The sequence below is a fragment of the Lissotriton helveticus genome, chromosome 11 (assembly GCF_964261635.1).
Source record: "Lissotriton helveticus chromosome 11, aLisHel1.1, whole genome shotgun sequence".
Classification (NCBI taxonomy): Eukaryota; Metazoa; Chordata; class Amphibia; order Caudata; family Salamandridae; genus Lissotriton; species Lissotriton helveticus.
This window is the reverse complement of record NC_136072.1, coordinates 1,202,547,792-1,202,570,157: the sequence shown is the minus strand read 5'-3', so window position 1 is coordinate 1,202,570,157 and position 22,366 is coordinate 1,202,547,792.

The following is a 22,366-nucleotide window of genomic DNA, read 5'->3' as shown; positions in this document are numbered from 1 at the left end:
GGAGTCCAGGGCCCCTGGCAGCACTGGTCACTGCCGGGTCTGTGACTCCAGTTGATTTCAGGGGTGGTCTTGGTTCTGGGGGTCCAGGGCCCCTGGCAGCACTGGTCACTGCCGGGTCTGTGACTCCAGTTGATTCCAGGGGTGGTCTCAGTTCTGGGGGTCCAGGGCCCCTGGCAGCACTGGTCACTGCCGGGTCCCTGACTCCAGTTGATTCCAGGGGGGATCTCAGTTCTGGGGGTCCAGGGCCCCTGGCAGCTCTGGTCACTGCCGGGTCTGTGACTCCAGTTGATTTCAGAGGTGGTCTCAGTTCTGGGGGTCCAGGGCCCCTGGCAGCACTGGTCACTGCCGGGTCTGTGACTCAAGTTGATTTCAAGGGTGGTCTCAGTTCTGGGGGTCCAGGGCCCCTGGCAGCACTGGTCACTGCCGGGTCTGTGACTCCAGTTGATTTCAAAGGTAGTCACAGTTCTGGGGGTCCAGGGCCCCTGGCAGCACTGGTCACTGCCGGGCCTCTGACTCCAGTTGATTTCAGGGGTGGTCACAGCTCTGGGGGTCCAGGGCCCCTGGCAGCACTGGTCACTGCCGGGCCTCTGACCCCAGTTGATTTCAGGGGTGGTCTCAGTTCTGGGGGTCCAGGGCCCCTGGCAGCACTGGTCACTGCCGGGTCTGTGACTCCAGTTGGTTTCAGGGGTGGTCACAGTTCTGGGGTCCAGGACCCCTGGCAGCACTGGTCCCTGCCGGGCCTCTGACTCCAGTTGATTCCAGGGGTGGTCTCAGTTCTGGGGGTCCAGGGCCCCTGGCAGCACTGGTCACTGCCAGGCCTCTGACCCCAGTTGATTTCAGGGGTGGTCTCAGTTCTAGGGGTCCAGGGCCCCTGGCAGCTCTGGTCACTGCCGGGTCTGTGACTCCAGTTGATTTCAGAGGTGGTCTCAGTTCTGGGGGTCCAGGGCCCCTGGCAGCACTGGTCACTGCCGGGTCTGTGACTCAAGTTGATTTCAAGGGTGGTCTCAGTTCTGGGGGTCCAGGGCCTGTGGAAAATGAGTACGGTTTGGTAAACATTATCTGCGCCATCTTGCCTTTTCCCCTGATGCCACACTTTTGTCGTGTGCACCCGCCATTTTAGGTGCCCCGATCAGAACCACCCTCCGCACGCCACCGGCCCCCAGCATAGCCCTTCACCCTCGCAAAGCCCGCATGCTGACAACCCCCCCACTCTCACAATGCCTGGGGTCATAAACCCCTCTCCAGCGCAGCTCTGCCTCAGAACCCCATCCTGTTCCCAGCGCGACACCTCCCCTCATTCCTTTCATGGTCCCAGGTCCTTTTGATACAAACCCCCCTTTCCTGTGTGCCCGTTTGTCTTCCTCGTTCCCAGGCCGACACCTAGCTCTGCCGATACTGTTTATTGCCCCTCCCCGTACAGTAGAAAGCTTCCCTCATCACAGGACCCCCGAGTTGATCAAAGCCCCCACCCTATGAGATCCGATCGAACCCCCACATTCCGTGAATCGGCGGAATGTCCTGCTGCGCGATAGTCATCACCTGTTGTGACCGGGGTGGGGACTTCAACTGTAAATGTGTGTGGGAACGGGCCTGCAGGGGAGATTCAGAGGATGTCTTTCCGTACATCAAAGCATTGCCAAGAATGTGTCGTATGTAATAAAGCAATAAACCTGTGTATAGGAGGCCAGGCCTTAGAGATGCGGTTAGAGCACCTCATGACGATACCTGCTGTCTGAACTGATGTGTTCTCCTCCGGAGAGAATAAACCTTGTTTCCTGCCTTCCCGTCTCCAGCGCCTGCCTCTTCATTGATTAATATTTCGTGGGTTAAAGAGGCGATACCGCCGGGCAAATATCGATTGTCCATTGACCTTAGATTTCACAATTGGCGTCCCAAGCATGGGGCCCATCAGCGACTCGCGGATCCAGTGGGAGAGGTCCTGACGACAGAGTGAACGACTGCAACGATCGGGAGAGCTCTTGCCCAATAGACCCTCGTCTGGCAGCCGATCATCCGAACTTCACTGGTTCCGAACAGACCTCTCTCGAGTGATCTACGGTCCTGGCTGGGAACCATCAGGAGTGCCGCGAGGAATACGAGGAAAAAGAGGACGATCGGGCGCTGGATTCGGAAGACAAGAAACTGTCCATACGGTCCGGGTAAGGTCGTGTAGACACGACAAACTGCAAAATAATTGTTTAATTGTTCCGAAAATACTAGTATTACTCTTTGTTGACTTATTTGGAGATTCACTGTCTGCACACGGAGAAACAGTAGGCTCTTTCTCTTTGCAAACAGTGAAGGATAGGTAACGCAGCCGTCGTGCCTATCTTTCTCCCCCACTGATCGATTATTTATTAACGGACACTGATTAACTGTTTTTTACCCCGAACTACTGTTCGTGGATTGTTTTCTGGAGATTCTCTGTCTACAAACAGGAAAGAACAGGTTCCCCTTTGCAGATAGTGAAAGGGTAACCTTTTGCGAATCTACTTATTCTTCCCACTGGTCGTTTATTGTTTATTTGTTATTGGTTCATGAGGTATTCACTGCCTGCAAACAACGTAGAATAGAAATATTCTGTCTAGTCTTTGCACACAGTGATAAGATAGGCAGTGCTGACTTTTTGTCCCTCGTTGTGAGCTGTCATGTCTGTCTTCTCCCCACTGGTCGATAGTTGGTTCAGCCCGGACCGTTTATTAGAGGTGGACCATCTAGCTCCGCTGGAAGGCACCCCTAATAAAGACATGTTCATAAACTATGGATTAGTTACTATAGCCTATAGTAAACTATGGCACAGGTATACCAAAGAAAATCAAGAGAAACAGGGGCCACTGATCGGATCCTTCGATCTTGATAAAATAGAAACGTTAGAAATAGCCCTTCGTGATAATAAGACAACGCCTATTATGCTCGACAGTCTCGGTATGTGGCGCAAAGAAGCAATGCTACGAAAGAAAAGAGATGAGGACAGAGTAGGTGAAGGAATATATCGACAGGACAACCCCAGGACACAACGTCCCGAAAGTAATCCCCCGACACTACGCACAGGACGGCCAGACTTAGGGCAAAACCAATGTGCTTTTTGTAAATATGCCGGGCACTGGAAAGCCCAATGTCCGACTCTACTGAACGAGAGTAGGAACAGAGGACCGACAGGAAGAACAGGCCGGCAGAAAGGGAAAAGGCGCGAGACAAAGATGAATCAGACTGACATGGACAGGCCAGATAGAACCACCACTTTCGATTATGCCCGATGGCACAGATTTCGCCAGACCGATTTCAGCGACATGTTCGAGTCCTCATAGATCAAACAACGCTAAGACGGGAAACCCAGTCTAGCTCTAAATTAACAGACAGAAAAAGATAATTATGGCCAATAACTGTTTTATGTTTGTCTTGGGTCTTTGTATATAATACTTGTACTGTCTCCCCGTCTGAGTTTGTGTGTACGTGATGCATGAATCTACGTCATCCCCCTGCCTGTGTTTCCGTGTTACTTAACTTCTGTTAGCAGAAGCTTTAGCATGAAACAACCTGGAAAGAAAGGAATGGGAAAACGAAATCAGTAGGCCACTGATGAACATGAACTTTTATTTAACATAACGAGCAAGAAACAATAACAATACGTAATAATAACACCTATTAATGCCCTAACAACAGGAAATGTTAGAAACCAGAACGGTAAATTGTAGAAAATGAAAGTCAGCAGAATATCCCCCCACTCTGGAAACTTCCAAGGTGGGGCAGGGTTGCGGCTACGCCCAGCCGGCAGCAACCCATATAAGGCGGGTCCTGCTGCCAACAGTCGGCCAGGAAATCGTAACATAGGGTGGAGCCGGAGGAGAGACAGGGGCCAGCGGGACCCAGCCGCGGTGGCACGTGGGAGTTGCAGGTAGTCCCGCCACATGCCCTCCCGGTCCGGCCACCAATGGCCAGGGACTGGGGCCAACTGGATCCGGCTGCAGCCGATAAGCCAAGGAACCCGTTCATGGGGCCAGAGCAAGGGGCGTCCGGCCGACATCCACCGGAAGCCCGGCCCAGAGACGGACGGGACACTTCTTTCTTTTCTCCTCCGTAATGGCAGCAGCAACACGCCAGGCGCCACTCCTTTCTGGAATAATGGCTGCGACAACTCTGGCGGTAGGGGATGCCTTGTACATACCTCCGCGAAAATTAGTCCAGGTCGGGCTGGGAGGGAGAGGCGGCGCGGACGAGCCTCTCCCACCTCCACAGGTAGGAGGCTTCCCAGCCCCAGTCCGGCCATCACAAATACCTCTGCAGAAATTTGTCCAGATTGGGCTGGGAGGGAGAGGCGACGCGGACGGGCCTCTCCCACCTCCCCGGATAGGAGGTTTCCCAGCCCCCGGCCCAGCGCCAAACTCCTCCAGCCAGGCGGTGCCAATACCTGCGCAGCACCGAACATACAGCGGTGGCACCAATACCTGCGCAGCACCGAGCATGCGCCGCAGGTGGCCATACTTCCGCAGCACTGGGCATGTGACTTGTGGAGCACGGGATGTGGAGAGGCCATCGTGCATGCCCATGAAAGAGAGCGGCATGGAGTGCACCGGGAGAGGGAGACGGCGCGAACGAGTCTCCCTCGCCCCCCCAGGTGGGGGCACCACAGCTGCACCCTAGCCGAAGGTTCTGCTTCCACAACACAGAGTTCCATTTCCTTTTCCCCAAAAAGGTCTCTTCCACTCTTGCAGACTCGACGAGGGGGGGGACTGCTGCAGGGCCTCAAAATGGCGTCTGGGCCCCCTGGAAGGCGGGTCTAGGCCGCTAGAGTAACTTTGACCAGCAATGTAACTCGGACGCTTGTCCACCTGGGCACGAGCCCCCACCCCCGACAGCATCTCCACAGCCTTGAAGATTCTACGAAAGTCCCCGGAGCCCTCGGCCCCTGCAGGCTTCCGGTGAGGGACAACTGCCTTGATCGCTAACGAAATAAGCATGACATAGCCACTCCTTCTGTTAGCATGAATTCTTGAACTGCCGAAAAGGACTCTGGTCCAACTGCCGGTTGTAGGAAACATTTTTCCCTGATGCTACTTCCGGACTAACCCGGCCCGCCAAAAATGGCGCCGGTATCAATAGGAACTTACGACCACCTCGTGGTGTTTTTTAGCTAAAAAGACTCGATGTTCCGAGATATGTTATAATCCTTTGTACACTTGACGGAAAAAAGGGAGGGTTCACTCGACGAACATGTAAAAAGGGCCCCGTGAAAAATGTTTTTTTCAAATGTACAATTTATTATGATGTTTATTGTAGCCGATACATAACCTCGCTTACGACACACGCACACGGTATACATATAGGAAATATGATTGCAACTAGTCCAACTGTACTGCCAACTATGAAATGAATGCCCCTTGATCCCTCAACTATCGATAGACGTTTTAGTCCCCTGCAAATGAATGAATAAACCTTTTTAGTATTCTTAATATTCCCAATACTGCAAAATAACCCCCTACTGTACGCACTTTAGCCATTGCCGTGTTCGGCCAACCGAGATCGCACTGTCATATCAACATGCTGAACGATTGTGCAAATAAAGGTTTTCCAAACTATGAACGGGTATTGCATGTTTTTAAATGTGGGATCAACGGGAGAGTTTTTCTGTGCACCCTACTTTGCTCTCTCTTTAAGGTTACTAGAAGATGGTTGCCCAGCCCCGGATGGAGGATCGAATATAGGACACGATACTCTGCCTCCAAATATGCGACTGGCTCAGGAACTAACGCATGGAGAAGGACCTCGACTTCCGAGGATGGGTAAAGTGAGGCGGTGTAAATGATAGAATGTTATAAAGGTACGACACTCAAAGGTACTAGGGAACAGAGTTGGCCGAAGAGCCGATATGCCTTAGAACATCACAGCGTTGGAAAAGATTTAAGGATCCCGATGGCTAGATATGTCTATAAACTAGATACCTCACACTAAACGTTTCCCTATACACAGCCTATGATGTTCCATTCGAACCGTCTCCCTCATGAACTACCTATCGCTCGCCATTCTTGCCACACTACCCCGCCCCTCCCCCTTGGCTCCAGAAACCAAAACCCCAGGGATTCTATCCCGAAGAGATAAGACGAGTACGTGGTAAGTAAAGGATTTTCGTGCCCGTACATTTAATATGCTCGAATGCTGTTCCCCCTCCTTTTCCCCTCCTTTTTCTCCCCCTGCAGGTTACATTGGAATCACGACTAAGGTATGGTGAAGATCCGAAGCCTCGCCATGTCCGACACCTGAAGCGGACTAACGCTGCAAGGGGGCACCTAAGCACACCCGCAAACTGCTCCTGTAACAAAAGAGGCAAGAAGTTGTACAATATGATAAAACACGGTCACCCCTATGCCGTGTTGCGTGAATGGGCACGTGTCACGTATGTCTGAAACTATGCCGTGTTGCGTGAATGGGCACGTGTCACGTATGTCTGCATCTATGAGAAAATGTTTTTGTGCGACTGAGACGTTGACTTGACTGATCAAAGGACCGAGAGTGCGAGAAGTGCGATACAATGGTGCCTTTTACTCAAAGCATGTCCCCTCTACCCCGCCTAATGTTCGCCTGTCCTGAACCGCATGCTTTCGAAATTCTAACACAGACCCATGACGTCTCATGTTGATTAATGCGCTGAATAGCCTATCTTAATACACGGCCGCTCCCTATGTTGCACGTGTACTATTTAGCCTATTGTTGCATCTCTCTCTCTCTCTCTCTCTCTCTCTCTCTCTCTCTCTCTCTCTCTCTCTCTCTCTCTCTCTCTCTCTCTCTCTCTCTCTCTCTCTCTCTCTCTCTCTCTCTCTCTCTCTCTCTCTCTCTCTCTCTCTCTCTCTCTCTCTCTCTCTCTCTCTCTCTCTCTCTCTCTCTCTCTCTCTCTCTCTCTCTCTCTCTCTCTCTCTCTCTCTCTCTCTCTCTCTCTCTCTCTCTCTCTCTCTCTCTCTCTCTCTCTCTCTCTCTCTCTCTCTCTCTCTCTCTCTCCCTCTCTCCCACACTCTCTCTCTCCCTAACGACTGACTCCAAATTGACAAACCACCACCCAATTGGCTCCAAATACCACAAGTATTTGCACAAATTTGTCTTAGATAAATTCACTTCGATGCCATGTTACTACCTCTCCTTTCTACTAAATATTGATGAAACCAAATAATTGACAAAAAGGGAAAGGACAGGTAAGACGACTGAGGTTCCCTCATCTGGCCCATATTAAGGGAACTACATGTCAGTGGCTACTATGATGAAAATGTCTCAGGTAACACGACCTTCCCCGTCCCGAGCTATCTCAATGCCCAAACAAATAAAAGTGAATCAAATAGTTATCGCCAGCCCCCCCCCCCCCCCGTTTTTTCTTTTATGAAGTAGTCCGGTTATAAGAGACTATGTAGGAATTAGAATGATGTTCTGCAAAGGTTAAGATTAGACCGTGATCCAGCGGGCTATAGAAAATGTGTCATAAACAACACTACCCAATTTCATATCCTAATAACAAACTCTACACTAACTCATGGACCCATTTATAAACCTGACATATTTGGGCCTACTGAATCAGGTGGTCAGAATAATTCTATATACACCTAATTTACAAACTATATACAATATTATACATTAGCGGAAAGAATATTGTCATTATAACACATCCTCACTATTTAAACGACCACCATAGGCGACGTGATCTAGCTAATAGTAACCCACACTTCTGAATAACCAAGACCAGCTTGTTTGTCAAAAGTAAGATTTTTATTACTAAATTATGGTATATAAGTTGATAGTTTTATAAACGAATTTTATTAACATTAAAGCAAGCATGATTGTAAAGAAATATGAGAAAAATACAATTTAAGCAAGTGAATCAAAATCAAAGTGAATATTTAAAGTTTAGCATTTCTAAAACCTAAATCCCTAACTGAGCTAAATAGATAGAAATTAAAGAAAAGTTCTTTGAGGATTCTTACGTGCTCCACGCAATGTCCGACAGCACTTCACCCTCATCGGAAAGTCAGAAAGCAGCAGCCAGCCCATCCCTAGGGGCATGACTTTTTATACATTTCTACGCTAACTAAACTACGCAAAGGAAAGTTTTCAGAAATCTTCGACGTCCCATTGGCTGAGAGTGACAAGTGACATGTCACCCACATTTCAAAAGTTCCATTAGGTCACTTTTCTTAAGGACCATTGTCTTTTCTGTATGCAACCAGGAGCTTCCTAGGTTTGCAACAATTGTATATTAATGTTCTCATAGCTTCCAATTGACTTCCGCGGATGCCAAGTTAAGGGCTGACAAAATGTTCTTTTCGACCTTGGCCATGTCCAACAGAATGATGATAGCATGTCAGTTTTTGCTTTGTGAACGCAGCTTTTGACGAACATTTAATTTCAGAATGGGCGTCTCGTGACTTTTGCAGAAGTAAAATTCTGCTTTTTGTAGCTCGAGCAGACTAGGCCCAAAAGCAGGCAACTTATGCTTTCTAGTATAAAACAAACACAAGAAAAGTATTAATGTAAGAAATAATATAGATTCTGTATCCACCCCAGGATTTACTAATTAATTAACCCACCCGATTAATCAAATGTTACCTAGAAAATGCAAACAAATAAAGCAGCGTTTATATCTACCGGTCTCCATTAATCCATGAGACTTATGTGCACCTAGAATAGTAGAAATGACATCACACAGACAAGGAAAAGCAAAACAAGCACATGCTTCTTTTATGTTTGCAGCAGTTAGTAATGACAAAAACGAAAACAATAAATTATTTTATTATTTTGCACGAACAAAAAGATGCAACAATTATGCACGTTTATGAGCACACATGTTAGTCCCCCCACGTGTAAAGTTTAATCTAAGTTGTATCAGCACGACATATCACAAATCATTAATATTATTATTCATGTTATGGAAATGTGACTTCACGAGTTTAAACAAAATTTTGTTTTCTATCTCGCTCCATCAACTCCCTCATCTGGTGATTAACAAATCACCACACCAGCACCCAAAATTTTGGTAATTTAAACTTCCAAGAAATCGATTCAAATTCATTTGTATTAGTAAACCTAAAAGTCAGTTTCTGCATAATCTTTGGAATTAGCATAACGCTCTCTATGTAACTCCTGTAATTCGATTTCCCTTTCTTCTTCTTTTCTAAGTTTATAGATTCTTTTCTTCTCTTTCAACTGTTTCTTTCTTTTATATAACAAACAACCTATTTTGGTCAAAATAAAAATGAATACTATTACTATCAAAGGTGCCAAAATCTTGCCAAGAATTGAACTTCCGATATCATGAAACCAGTTTTTAATTGCTTGAAACCTTTTTGAAAGTTTCCCTGTAAAATCTTCTTCTTCTAAAGGAATTATCTCTGAATGCATTTGTGTAATATTCTTGATATACATTTCAATATTCTTACTTTCGTCAGGTATATATGTGCAACAATGTTGTACATGTAAAATGCCACAGACTCCTCCCTCTTTTGCTAGGATTATGTCTAAAGCAAGGCGATCTTGAATTACCATGGATCTAATTGCAATAACTTCAACATTTACTAATTGAAACCCATCAGCTGTGTCAGTTGATAATCTATCAACTATAGTGGACAATTTTCTAATTCTCCCTGCATTTAAGGTTATACCAACAAAAGGTATTACTGCTTGAAAAATATCTCCTAGAACTTCAGTAAAAGTTTCTCTTTTAACTCTATTTACATAATTATGAATTTTAAACAATCCTTCTGAATCTCTGTCAACATGAAACACTTTAGGAAAAACAATTCCCACATAACAAGTAAGCATGAGCGCAAAATCCGCTCCGATCGCGGATTTTGCGGATTTTCGGTAAATCCGCGATCCGCGAACTCTCGCGAATTTACCGAGAATCCGCAATCCGCGATCGGAGCGGATTTTGCGGTCAAAAGTTCAAGCCTAACATAATTTACGATGGCGCCGGCAAGCTGCCAGCGCCATCCTCAAATGGTTACTTAATTAGCTTCGACAGGAAGCTCTAACAGATAAGATAAAGCAAGGGCTCGAGCGCCTGCTTTATTTTATCAGTTGGAGCTTCCTGTAGAAGCTAATTAAGTAACTTTTGCAGGATGGCGCTGGCAGCTTGCCGGCGCCATCGTAAATTATTTAAATAGTGGTGTCTTCTTGAATAAATATGAAGGGCAGGGTTCATTCGGGCACGACGGTCCTGGCACAAAAAATAAACCTCAACAGATATCAATAAAGCATGTGCCCTAGTTGAAGCGCAAATGCAGTGACTCATTCATCAGCCCAAAAATAAATAATCGTGAGCGTTGTGGAGGCTGGGCAGGTGTGCCTTGTTCCCAAATATACCATCGAAAATCCGCTGTGATGCTGGCCAGAGGCATTTGCATCTTTGACTTTGACGAGCGGAATCCCCTTGCTGTTCCTGTGACCAGGGGCTTCTGTCTCTTAATCTGCTGCTCTGATCGGCTTTTATACACACAAGCGGCATGTGCGCTCGCATGGAAGCCCCGTCCGTTTGGCCCCGCCCGAGCTTCTGTCTCTTAATCTGCTGCTCTGATCGGTCTCTGACCTGTTATACACACAAGCGGCATGTGCGCTCGCATGGAAGCCCCGTCCGTTTGGCCCCGCCCACACACTCGAGGAAGCCCCGCCCCCAAATCCGCCGATCCGCATAATCCGCGGATTTTGCGGATCCACGATCCGTGAATCCGCAAATCCGCGAATCGTGGATCCGCAAAATCCGCCCATGCTTAATAACAAGTTCCGTACCAATGGTCTGGAAGGTTGTAGTAGGCTTTGTCACCACAAACAAAATAAATCCCAGGAAAGATTGGATCCTTTCCACCTTTGAATCCCCAACCTCCCATAATCTGATAAGTATCTTCACAGTTACTTGCACCTACAAAGTAATTATCAAAAAGTGTGTTATCTCTTCTAATGCAAAGCTTTCCACTAACTGGTTTGTCTATGTGAATTGCAATATTTTCAAGCATTTTGCCATTTAACTTCTCATCCTCTTTCTGCCAGAAACTTGATTTAGTCTGCTTGACTAATTCATTCCTCTTATAAATTGCTCTTCTCTCCTCAACCATATTCAAAAATTTCTTTCCTTCAGCACTTAATTTGCAAGTTAGATTATTTTTATAAGCATACTCATAAGTAAGTTCGTTAGTAACAAGGAAAAATTCTCTCATTTGCTTTGCTTTCTTATGCTTATTTAAAGCATTTTCAATTTTAATATTTGCAAAAATTTCATCGTAATTTGAATAGTAATATTCTAAACGTCCAGTTTGATAAAATAAACTAGTTAACACACTACATGTTACAGCATAAGTGAGAGGAAGCATATTATATGTTACTCCCTCAGAAACAGAAGCAGGTAACTTAACGCAGACGTAGCAGTCTTTTGCATCCATTACCTTAACATATTCACTCAATAGCTTTGTGAATGTATTACTTGAGAAATCACTAATTGATTTATCTTGATGAATGTTAGGCTGATGATCAATAACTTTTGTAGACGCACTATGTTTAGTTTGGCTAACCAGAGCTTTGTTTGTTATGTTAACTTTGTGTAATTCTCTATTCATCTCTAAAGGGATAATCACAGCTAAAACCAACCAGAGCAGAATTAAAATGAGCAGACACACCAGAGTCATCTTACAGCATCTCTTAAAAACAGAACACTTTGAAGTGCTCTCCTTAACATAAGGCATTTTTGGTTAGTTTAGCCTCAAAATAAAATAAAAATAAATTTTAAAATTCTAAATTTATATTTACACCCCCCTTTTAAATTTTTTTTTTTTAAAACCCTAAACAAGATTTCTTCGACCTTATGTCATACATAAGTTTTCTTCAACTAAACAGTTTTTCTTCGACCTTGTGTCAACTAACAAATTTTCTTCAGCCTTTTGCCAATTTAATATTTCTGTATTTCAATCATTATCACTAATTTCTTGGATTTCGTTTTCTTCTTCACTACTATCATATATGTCAATAACAGGTGGAATTACTAAGTAAGTCCACTCAGGAGACTTGTATTTTTGGTTTGGTCTTACTATTCTTTTTCCTTTTCTCGATATCACTTCAATTTTCCTTCCAACTCCAACTTCTTTTCCAGGACTCTTTTGACTACTGATTTCTTCGACTTGTTCTTTTGGTTTCTTGATCAATCTGACTCTCAATCTTCCACCAGGCCAGTAGTCTGCTTTTCTCACGTACTTCTTTTTTGGTTCAGAATTATTTGATTCTGACTTCCAAGTCCTTTTCTTTCTGTTTTCACTTTCACCATCCACGTCACTTTCTTCTGTTTCGTAGTCTGAAATTTCAATTGACTCAGGAACTTCTCTATTCGGCAATTTCACTCCTTCAGGAACTTCACTTTGTCTTCCATCACTGGTACTCGGTAATTCGTCTTCCTCCTCTTCTTCAATTACCTTCAATTTCCCAGATTTTGGATTTCTGTTCCTTACTTCAGAGTTTGTTCTCTGCCTTTCGATACTCTCCTGGTCTGAAACTTCTTTTTGTTCTGCTTCTCTGTCTTCGATATAGACAACCGAATCCTCAGTTATCTTTCCTTTTAACAGATTCTCTTCACCTTCAGAATCTATTTCAATTATTTCCAAGTCTTTTCTTGTCAAATTTCCATTCACTGGCACATTTTCCAGATGTCGACTTTCTTGTCGATCTTCAGAATTTGGATTTATTTCACCTTCTGTTTCGCCTTCTGCTTCAGAATCAGAATCATCTGTGGTATCACTTTCAACATCAGAACTCTCAGGAGTTGGTACTGGAATAGTATGACTAGGATGAATCCAGCGTTTCAATCCTCTGCACTTTACAGCATTAGTAGTGATCAAAATTATCTGCCTAGGCTTCTGCCATCTAGGAGCTAGACAATTCCTTCTCCGATGTACTTTCGTTCTGACCCAATCGCCAGGTCTCAGATCATGTGTCAAAACCTTTTCATTTGATTGTGCTTCAGTTCCCACCTGATTAGACACAGAAGTTACCATATCAGATAACCTTTTACAGTAATCCAAAATAGCACTGTCATTTATGCTCAACAGTTTACCTACAGGTACAAAAGCTTGCCTCATAACTCTTCCCATTAAAATTTTATGAGGACTCAAACCTGTCTTTTTATCTGGTGTGCTTCTTAATGACATCAAAACAAGTGGAAGAGCATCAGTCCACTTTACACCTGTTTCAAGACACATTTTTCCAATTCTGTTTTTAATTGTTCCATTAATTTGTTCAACCACTCCTGATGCCTCTGGTCTGTATGCACAGTGTATTTTCTGCTCAATGCTCAAAGCTTCGCAAATTAACTTCATCAGTTTGTTATCAAAATGACTTCCTCCATCACTCTCAATAGTGACTGGAAAACCGTACCTTGGGATTATTTCTCTGAGCATTAGTTTTGCTACTGTAATTGAATCACAATGTCGTGTAGGGAAAGCCTCTACCCATCTTGAAAATAAGCAAACAATTACAAGCACATATTTCAAACAATTGTGTAAAGGCATTTCGATGAAATCCATTTGTACTCTGGTAAAGGGACCACCCTCTCGACCAATTATTCCTGTCCCCACCACTGATTTTCTGTTTGGATTCATTTGTTGGCATGACAAACACCTTTGACAAAAAGATTCTGCAATAGTTCTGAACTTGGTATTGAACCATGTTTCTCTAAAAAGTCTAACCATAGAATCTCTTCCCAGATGTGCTGGACCATGATATAATCTGGCCATGTCAGCAATCAAGCAATTTGGTAAGACTACTCTGCCATCTTTGTAAACCCACACTCCATCTTCTTCACGTGGTCTACAATCTGATCTTAACCACAAGTCTTTTTCTTCATCATCTGCTTCATTTTGTAAATCTCTAATCTCATGCCATGTTTCTACAACTGTTGTTAGCATTAATGAATTTGAATCAGTTTCTTTACTCCTTTCCCGATTGTATGCATAACCTTTTCTTGCACAGAATTTAGCCGTTTCATCTGCAAAGGCATTGCCCTTGGAGATATAATCAATTCCTCTAGTGTGCGCTGCACACTTAACAATGGCGATTTCTTTTGGTAATTGTATTGCTTCAATTAATCTCCTAATGAAAACTGCATTTTTAATTGGTGATCCTGCTGATGTCATGTATCCTCTCTGTGACCAGAGTTGTCCATAATCATGCACAACTCCATACCCATACTGACTATCAGTAATGATGGTAACTCTTATATCCTTTGATATTTCACATGCACGAATTAAAGCAATTAATTCAGCCACTTGTGCTGAACGAACTCCTTCAAGACATGATGCTTCTTCGACATCTTTGACTGTACAAACTGAATATGAAGCTTTTAAGACACCTCCTTCGGATCTTAAGCATGAGCCATCTACAAAGTAGACAAAATCCGATTCAGACAAAGGTCTGTCTTTGATGTCTTTTCTTGGTTTAGTGCAGAATTCCATGACATCTAAACATTCATGTTCTGTTTCAATGTCATCAACATTTTCAGAATCAGGCAGTAATGTAGAAGGATTCAGATTCAAACATCTTGAAATTGAAACATTATCTGCTCCTAGTATGATTTTCTCATACTTTGTCAATCTGCTACTTGTTAAGTGCTGAGTCTTACCTCTTGTCAGTAATATTTCCACTGAATGAGGCACAAAAACTTTCACAGGAAATCCCATAATGATCCCCTCACTTTGTTCGAGACTAATACTCGTAGCTGCAACTGCTTTTAAGCAACCTGGTAATGCTTTTGCAATTGGATCAAGAACTGCAGAGAAGTATGCAATAGGTTTCTTTAAATTTCCATGTCTCTGAATTAACACAGATAATGCACATCCTTCTCTCTCACTGCAATACAGTTCAAAATCTTTCTCATAATTTGGCATACCTAAAGCAGGAGCTTGGCATAAGCTCTTTTTCAGGTTCTCAAAAGAATCCATCTCAGCATCATTGAGAATAATTGGATCTTTTACATCTGACTTTGTCAGTCTTTGTAGTGGTTTTGCAATTACTGAAAATCCACTTATCCATTGTCGACAGTAACCAACCATTCCCAAGAACATTCTAACCTGTCTTTGTGTTCTTGGTGGTAACATTGCTTGAATCATTTTTATTCTCTCTATTGTTACTTGTCTTTTTCCCTTTGCAATTCTGTGACCAAGATATTTTACTTCTTGTTTGCAAAACTGTAGTTTTGCTGGGGACACTTTATGTCCTTCTTCTGCAAGGCGATTTAACAGAATTATTGAGTCTGTCACACAATTTTCTCTTGTCTTTGCAGCTATCAACAGATCATCAATATACTGTACTAATGTTGACCTACCAGGTAAGTCTAGGTCTTCCAATGATCTTTTTAACAATTCATTAAAGATTGAAGGACTTTCTGTATAGCCCTGAGGGATTCTTGACCATCCGAGGGTCTTACCTTGGAATCTGAAAGCAAAGATTTCATAACTGTCTGGATGTAAGGGAACAGTAAAGAATGCATTGCAAAGATCAATGACTGTATACCATTCGGCATCATGTGGAATCTGGAATAGAATTACTGCTGGATTTGGAACCACAGGACAACATGGAACGACAATTTGATTAACCTTTCTCAAATCTTGTACTATTCTAAACGTTCCATTTGACTTTTTAACTCCCATAATTGGTGAATTACAAGAACTACTCTCCATTTCTTTTAATACACCTTGCTTAATTAACTTTTCAATTATTGGTGTAATACCTTCAATTGTTTCTGTTTTCATTTTATACTGTGGAATGTTTGGAAATTCTATTCCCTGTTTTAATGTAATTTTTACTGGATCTACGTTTTTCATCAGACCCATCTCATTTCCAGTAAAATCCCATATATCAGATTTCACCGTTTCCTTGAGCTCTTCAGGTAAATCCTTTTCTTCGAATGCAGGAAACAATTTTGTTTCTTCTGCTTCTATCATCATCATTGTCATTCTGTATAAACCATCTTCCTCCATTGTTTGTAACTCAACTCCATCAGGAGAGCAATATATTCTACAATTCATTTTACATAGGATGTCTCTGCCCAATAGATTCACTGGACTACTATTACAAACCACAAATCTGTGTTTGTCTCTGTAATTTCCAATTTCAACTGGTACTGGATCAGTTAAATCAGTTTTAATTTGCTGATTACTTACTCCGACAACTTGGATGGTATCCCCAGAGAGAGGTAGGTTTTCAATTTCCACTGATCTAACAGTAGAACGGGTAGCACCAGTGTCCACTAGAAAAGTGATGTCTACATCATTAACTTTCCCGTTTACAAAAGGACCAGACTGGTCAACCTCAAGAGTGGCTCCAACAACACACTCTTCCTCCTCTCTCGGGCATCGTCAGCAATAATCATCAGAATCGCTGTCTTGACTTTCTGCTAATAAAAACTGTTGTGAAGCATTTTGCATTTGAACTCTTTGCTGCTTTTGCTGTTTTTGTGGTTTTATTACCTGTTCACTTCCCTGAAATCCCACGTTAGGATTATATTTTTGAACTCCCCCACAATTCGGAAAAGGTGGTTGTGGCAATTGGTCTTGACGATTATTCACCTGTTGCTGTTGCTGTTGCTGTAACTGTCGCTGAATATTTAATTCGTTTAACCCCTGTTGCATCTGTAGCTGTCGCTGCAGGTCAACACCATTCTGCATCTGTGGATTCAATAAGGGATTCTTTAAGTTTTTAGGAGGATGAGGACACTCGTCTCTCCAATGTCCAATTTCGCCACAATTAAAACAAGGTAATCTTTGTTTCAACTCCTCAATCTTTGGACTAAATTTCTTTGGGAAATTATTATTTTTAAACTTTCCTTGTATCTGGTTTGTATTTCCAGTTTGAACAAAATTAGTGTTCTTATTACCCATGCTGGCGATCTGTTGCTCAGCCACTTTTACCTGAGCCCACATGGCTTTCTCCTTGAGTTTCTTCTGTTTTACTTCTATTTCATCGCTGCAATACTTAGCCTTTCTTAGAATATCATCTACAGATAGTGATTGCCATCCTACAATGCTATTTCTGATCATTTCTCCAATTTCAGGTTTTAGTCCATAAACAAATCTATAGACAAAATGGCTCATGTCTTTTTCATCTAGTTTTTCATAACCACTGTATTGTTTAAAGATTAGCAGTAGTCTTTCATAAAAAGAATGAACTGATTCTTTTGTTTCCTGTTCTGTCCTTTCTATTTTAACCCAATCGACTTCTTTGGGTGGAATTTTGTTTTTCATCCAGACAATCACTTTTTCATAAAAATCCATTACAAGTGGATTTGGAGCACCTGTTTCTTTGATTCGCTCAGGTTCTGTTTTTGGCCAACTAATCGATATTTTACATTCTGTCCAAAGATCTGATGGAACGACAATGTCAAAAAATCCATCTAAATCAATCCACAGAACTTTTGACACTTTGATAAATCTATCTACTTGTCTGTACCACTCAACTGGTTTTTCCCTCAATTTTGGAAAGTCATTTGTAAATAACAGAATGTCCTGTCTCGACCAAGGGACATGAACATATCCTCCACCTGCAATTTCTCTCATTGGAAATTGTTTTGACAATTTTTCCAATCTTTCATCTTCCTTCTTTTTCGTCCATTTCACTCTCCATTTATTCAATTCTCCTAGCTTTTTGATATAAACAATCAAATCTTTTATATGTACTATTCTTCCCATTGAGTTCAAACTCTCAATGTCACTTTCTGAAAAGTCTAATCTGTAATGTTTCGCAAAATTCTTTTGTTTACTTACATCGATTTCAAGTTCTGCTGCTAGATCTTCTAGTTGATCATATTTATTTTTTGTTTTCCATTGAATGCTTTTGCAAATGAACAGTAGTTCATCATCTCGATAGTAATTTAAACTATCTGGACCGATTGTTCCGATTATTAATTCTTCGATATTCGCTTTTAATTTGGCCACATCAAGTTTTGGTGTGGTTACTCTGACTTCAGGACTCCCTATATCTGATATAGCACCCATTGGTGTTTTTGGAGACAAATCCTCATTAAAGGTTAAATCAGGCATTCTCGATTTAGAAGAGTTTATTTCAGATAAGTCTGAATAAAATTTTTCAGTAACCTTTTGAATCTCTGCATTTAAAGGAATAGTTAATCCTGTCTTGTTTGTTTCCTTTTGGTCAAATACAGGCTGAACAGGACCAATCGTTACTGGAACTGTCACAGCTTCCATGCCTTTTGTCATTCTTTTTATTAATTCTTCTTTAGATCTTAAATATTCATTATAATCAACATCTTCAATATTTCTTGTCTCTCTTGTATAATCTTTTGGAGCTTCTCTTGCTCTTGGAGCCATTGTAAAATGTCTACCTTCATTTCGAGCATTTTCAAATTCTGGTCTTCTAGGAGTTTCAATGATTTCACAATTATTTGGATAAAGTTTAGGAGCTTCATTAATTGGAGGTGCACTCGGTGAAGTTTCAGTAGAAACCACCGGAGTAGACCATGATCTAGGAGGTCTCAAAGGTTGATTTTTTCTAGCTGTTGTATATATTTCTTCCATAACTGCATCCTCAGATTCGCTTTCCATAGATTTCCCTGTAGGAGTACCCATTACCATTTCTTGTATTAAATACAATCCTTCACTCATGTTTCCCTGTCTCCACATTCGCAATCTATCTTCATGAGTTTCTCTTCTCCAAGGTGGATTTTTAGAAGGTCTTTTAATTCCACTAGCTTCTCTTTGTAACTGATACATCTCGTCTTCCCACTCAACTAAAGCTTCAAATTGAGTTGGTCTCGGTTTCGGAACAAGAGCATTCATTTTCTCTCGTAAATTTCTCAAGACTTTTACATTAAATGAACCATCATCAGGCCAAGTTAAAACACCGTCATTCTTAGTATAGCGTTTCCAACTATCGAACCATAAGACTGTATGATATCCATATTCACCTTCCATGTACGCTGCAGGTGTTTTATACTTATGAAGTAATTTACCACCTCGCGTTTCGATTTTCTTGTCAGGCGAAAATAAATTCTTAAACTTCTGAAATAATGTTGGCTTTTTCTCAACATGTTTAAAATGATAACTCATTTTTAAGAGTTAAATCTAATTCACAAAATCGTTCGTAAAATATTTCCGGGATGTTCCGCAAAATAACCAATCCGTGCGCGAAACACACTAACAAGCCAATGACAGTTGAGCTACGTCACTTTTCTGCTCAACCAATAAAAATGGAGTTTTTCTGAAGGACCAATCAGCTTATAGGTCGTCAGAGACTCAAGAGCCAATCAGAATATAGTTTGTGACGTAGGTCACCCAATCCCAGCGCGGCTCTGTGACGTACACAGCAGCCGCGGTTTCTCGTTTCTCACTCCTGGCGCTTACCCCTCCTTCACAAAATCTTTTCACAGCGCCATTTTAAGAACACTTTTCAGTGTAAATTAATTCTTAACAATGACTATAAGGACATCATCTGTTCGTTTCACTATTTAGGATAGTTTACATACATTCAAGTATCCACACTTCGGAATAGACGGCGCTATTCACACTAAGGATAATATTCAGTTGTCAGTAGAGTAACCCTTACCCCACCCTTCTAACACGTATAATTATGAACTCGCTTTGCTCTGAACTCACCGCGAAGTGACAGTTCTAAGAGTTCCACTTGAACATAAAATACAAATCAAACTCGCACTTTCACACTGAAAATTCCCTAATTTCAAACACACATGAAATCCGTACAGGACTCTCACCTGTTTATAGAGATCATGCACCGTTAGCAAAATAACGACGTTATCTGTACAGGGCTCTCACCTGTTTATAGATATGAAACATGTGCCCGTACAGGACTCTAACCTGTTTATAGATAATCATGCACCGACGCTATTTTACCCTTCACTCAAGCTCGGATATAACTAATACTCTTATCACAGTGAGTTTTATGGAAGGCGCTTTGTCCCTATTCTCATGCTGCTTTAATTTCTTAGAAAACCCTCACTATTCAAGATTCACACCTAGCCCTAAAACTGTGCTGCTCGGCGACAACACTATGGTACACGGCGATACCTCTTGTGATACTCGGCGATATCACTACAAACTGAACAGATGGCTTGCGTGACTAATTTCTCGCCACACAATCTATACCGGTATAGCTTACAGATAGCACGAAAAACTAACTCAACATGTGTTAAAACATCGATCCTATTTCTATACCATAACACTTTAGTAACCCTTAGTAACCAACATATTACCTTGGTTACTCTTAGCAACCATCAATTTCTGCTACCAGAGAATTGATCCAGCGGGCTATAGAAAATATGTCATAAACAACACTACCCAATTTCATATCCTAATAACAAACTCTACACTAACTCATGGACCCATTTATAAACCTGACATATTTGGGCCTACTGAATCAGGTGGTCAGAATAATTCTATATACACCTAATTTACAAACTATATACAATATTATACATTAGCGGAAAGAATATTGTCATTATAACACATCCTCACTATTTAAACGACCACCATAGGCGACGTGATCTAGCTAATAGTAACCCACACTTCTGAATAACCAAGACCAGCTTGTTTGTCAAAAGTAAGATTTTTATTACTAAATTATGGTATATAAGTTGATAGTTTTATAAACGAATTTTATTAACATTAAAGCAAGCATGATTGTAAAGAAATATGAGAAAAATACAATTTAAGCAAGTGAATCAAAATCAAAGTGAATATTTAAAGTTTAGCATTTCTAAAACCTAAATCCCTAACTGAGCTAAATAGATAGAAATTAAAGAAAAGTTCTTTGAGGATTCTTACGTGCTCCACGCAATGTCCGACAGCACTTCACCCTCATCGGAAAGTCAGAAAGCAGCAGCCAGCCCATCCCTAGGGGCATGACTTTTTATACCTTTCTACGCTAACTAAACTACGCAAAGGAAAGTTTTCAGAAATCTTCGACGTCCCATTGGCTGAGAGTGACAAGTGACATGTCACCCACATTTCAAAAGTTCCATTAGGTCACTTTTCTTAAGGACCATTGTCTTTTCTGTATGCAACCAGGAGCTTCCTAGGTTTGCAACAATTGTATATTAATGTTCTCATAGCTTCCAATTGACTTCCGCGGATGCCAAGTTAAGGGCTGACAAAATGTTCTTTTCGACCTTGGCCATGTCCAACAGAATGATGATAGCATGTCAGTTTTTGCTTTGTGAACGCAGCTTTTGACGAACATTTAATTTCAGAATGGGCGTCTTGTGACTTTTGCAGAAGTAAAATTCAGCTTTTTGTAGCTCGAGCAGACTAGGCCCAAAAGCAGGCAACTTATGCTTTCTAGTATAAAACAAACACAAGAAAAGTATTAATGTAAGAAATAATATAGATTCTGTATCCACCCCAGGATTTACTAATTAATTAACCCACCCGATTAATCAAATGTTACCTAGCAAATGCAAACAAATAAAGCAGCGTTTATATCTACCGGTCTCCATTAATCCATGAGACTTATGTGCACCTAGAATAGTAGAAATGACATCACACAGACAAGGAAAAGCAAAACAAGCACATGCTTCTTTTATGTTTGCAGCAGTTAGTAATGACAAAAACGAAAACAATAAATTATTTTATTATTTTGCACGAACAAAAAGATGCAACAATTATGCACGTTTATGAGCACACATGTTAGTCCCCCCACGTGTAAAGTTTAATCTAAGTTGTATCAGCACGACATATCACAAATCATTAATATTATTATTCATGTTATGGAAATGTGACTTCACGAGTTTAAACAAAATTTTGTTTTCTATCTCGCTCCATCAACCGAAATGAAGGAACTGTTACGATGAACCCTGGTGAAGGAAAATGTTTAGCTAAAGGGTAGGATGCCTTGATAGAAATGAGAAATGTTTAGCCTATGTTCGTCCCTCAGAAAGATACCTATCAGACCATGGTGATAGCACGTTGCACCTTTTTAAATATAAAGCCCTGGAGAACGGTATAGCTTTGTAAGGCTCGTACTAGGAAGGTGGGTCTCTGTCAGAAGAACTGACGTGACTGTAATGCAATAAAAGGTACCAGATCTCGCACCACGACAATGAATGTAACACCAACAAACACCAAAGAAATAGTTACGAAGGAAAGTTATAGGAAATCCAACAAGCCCATCATTAATTATTTATATGATGGTTGTGAACCCCAATGTAACGGATGCTTCTTATTTGCTTGGAGCTGGGAGAGAAATAGACTTATGTGATTACCTTCCTCTGCCAATTCTCTAAAGACTGTCTTTTCAAACTCATTTAAGGGTACCACTGTCGGAGGAGAGAGAGACCGGATGTGGGAGCACGTGGCCTGACTACAGATTCTGGGACGTCTGCGACATTGTC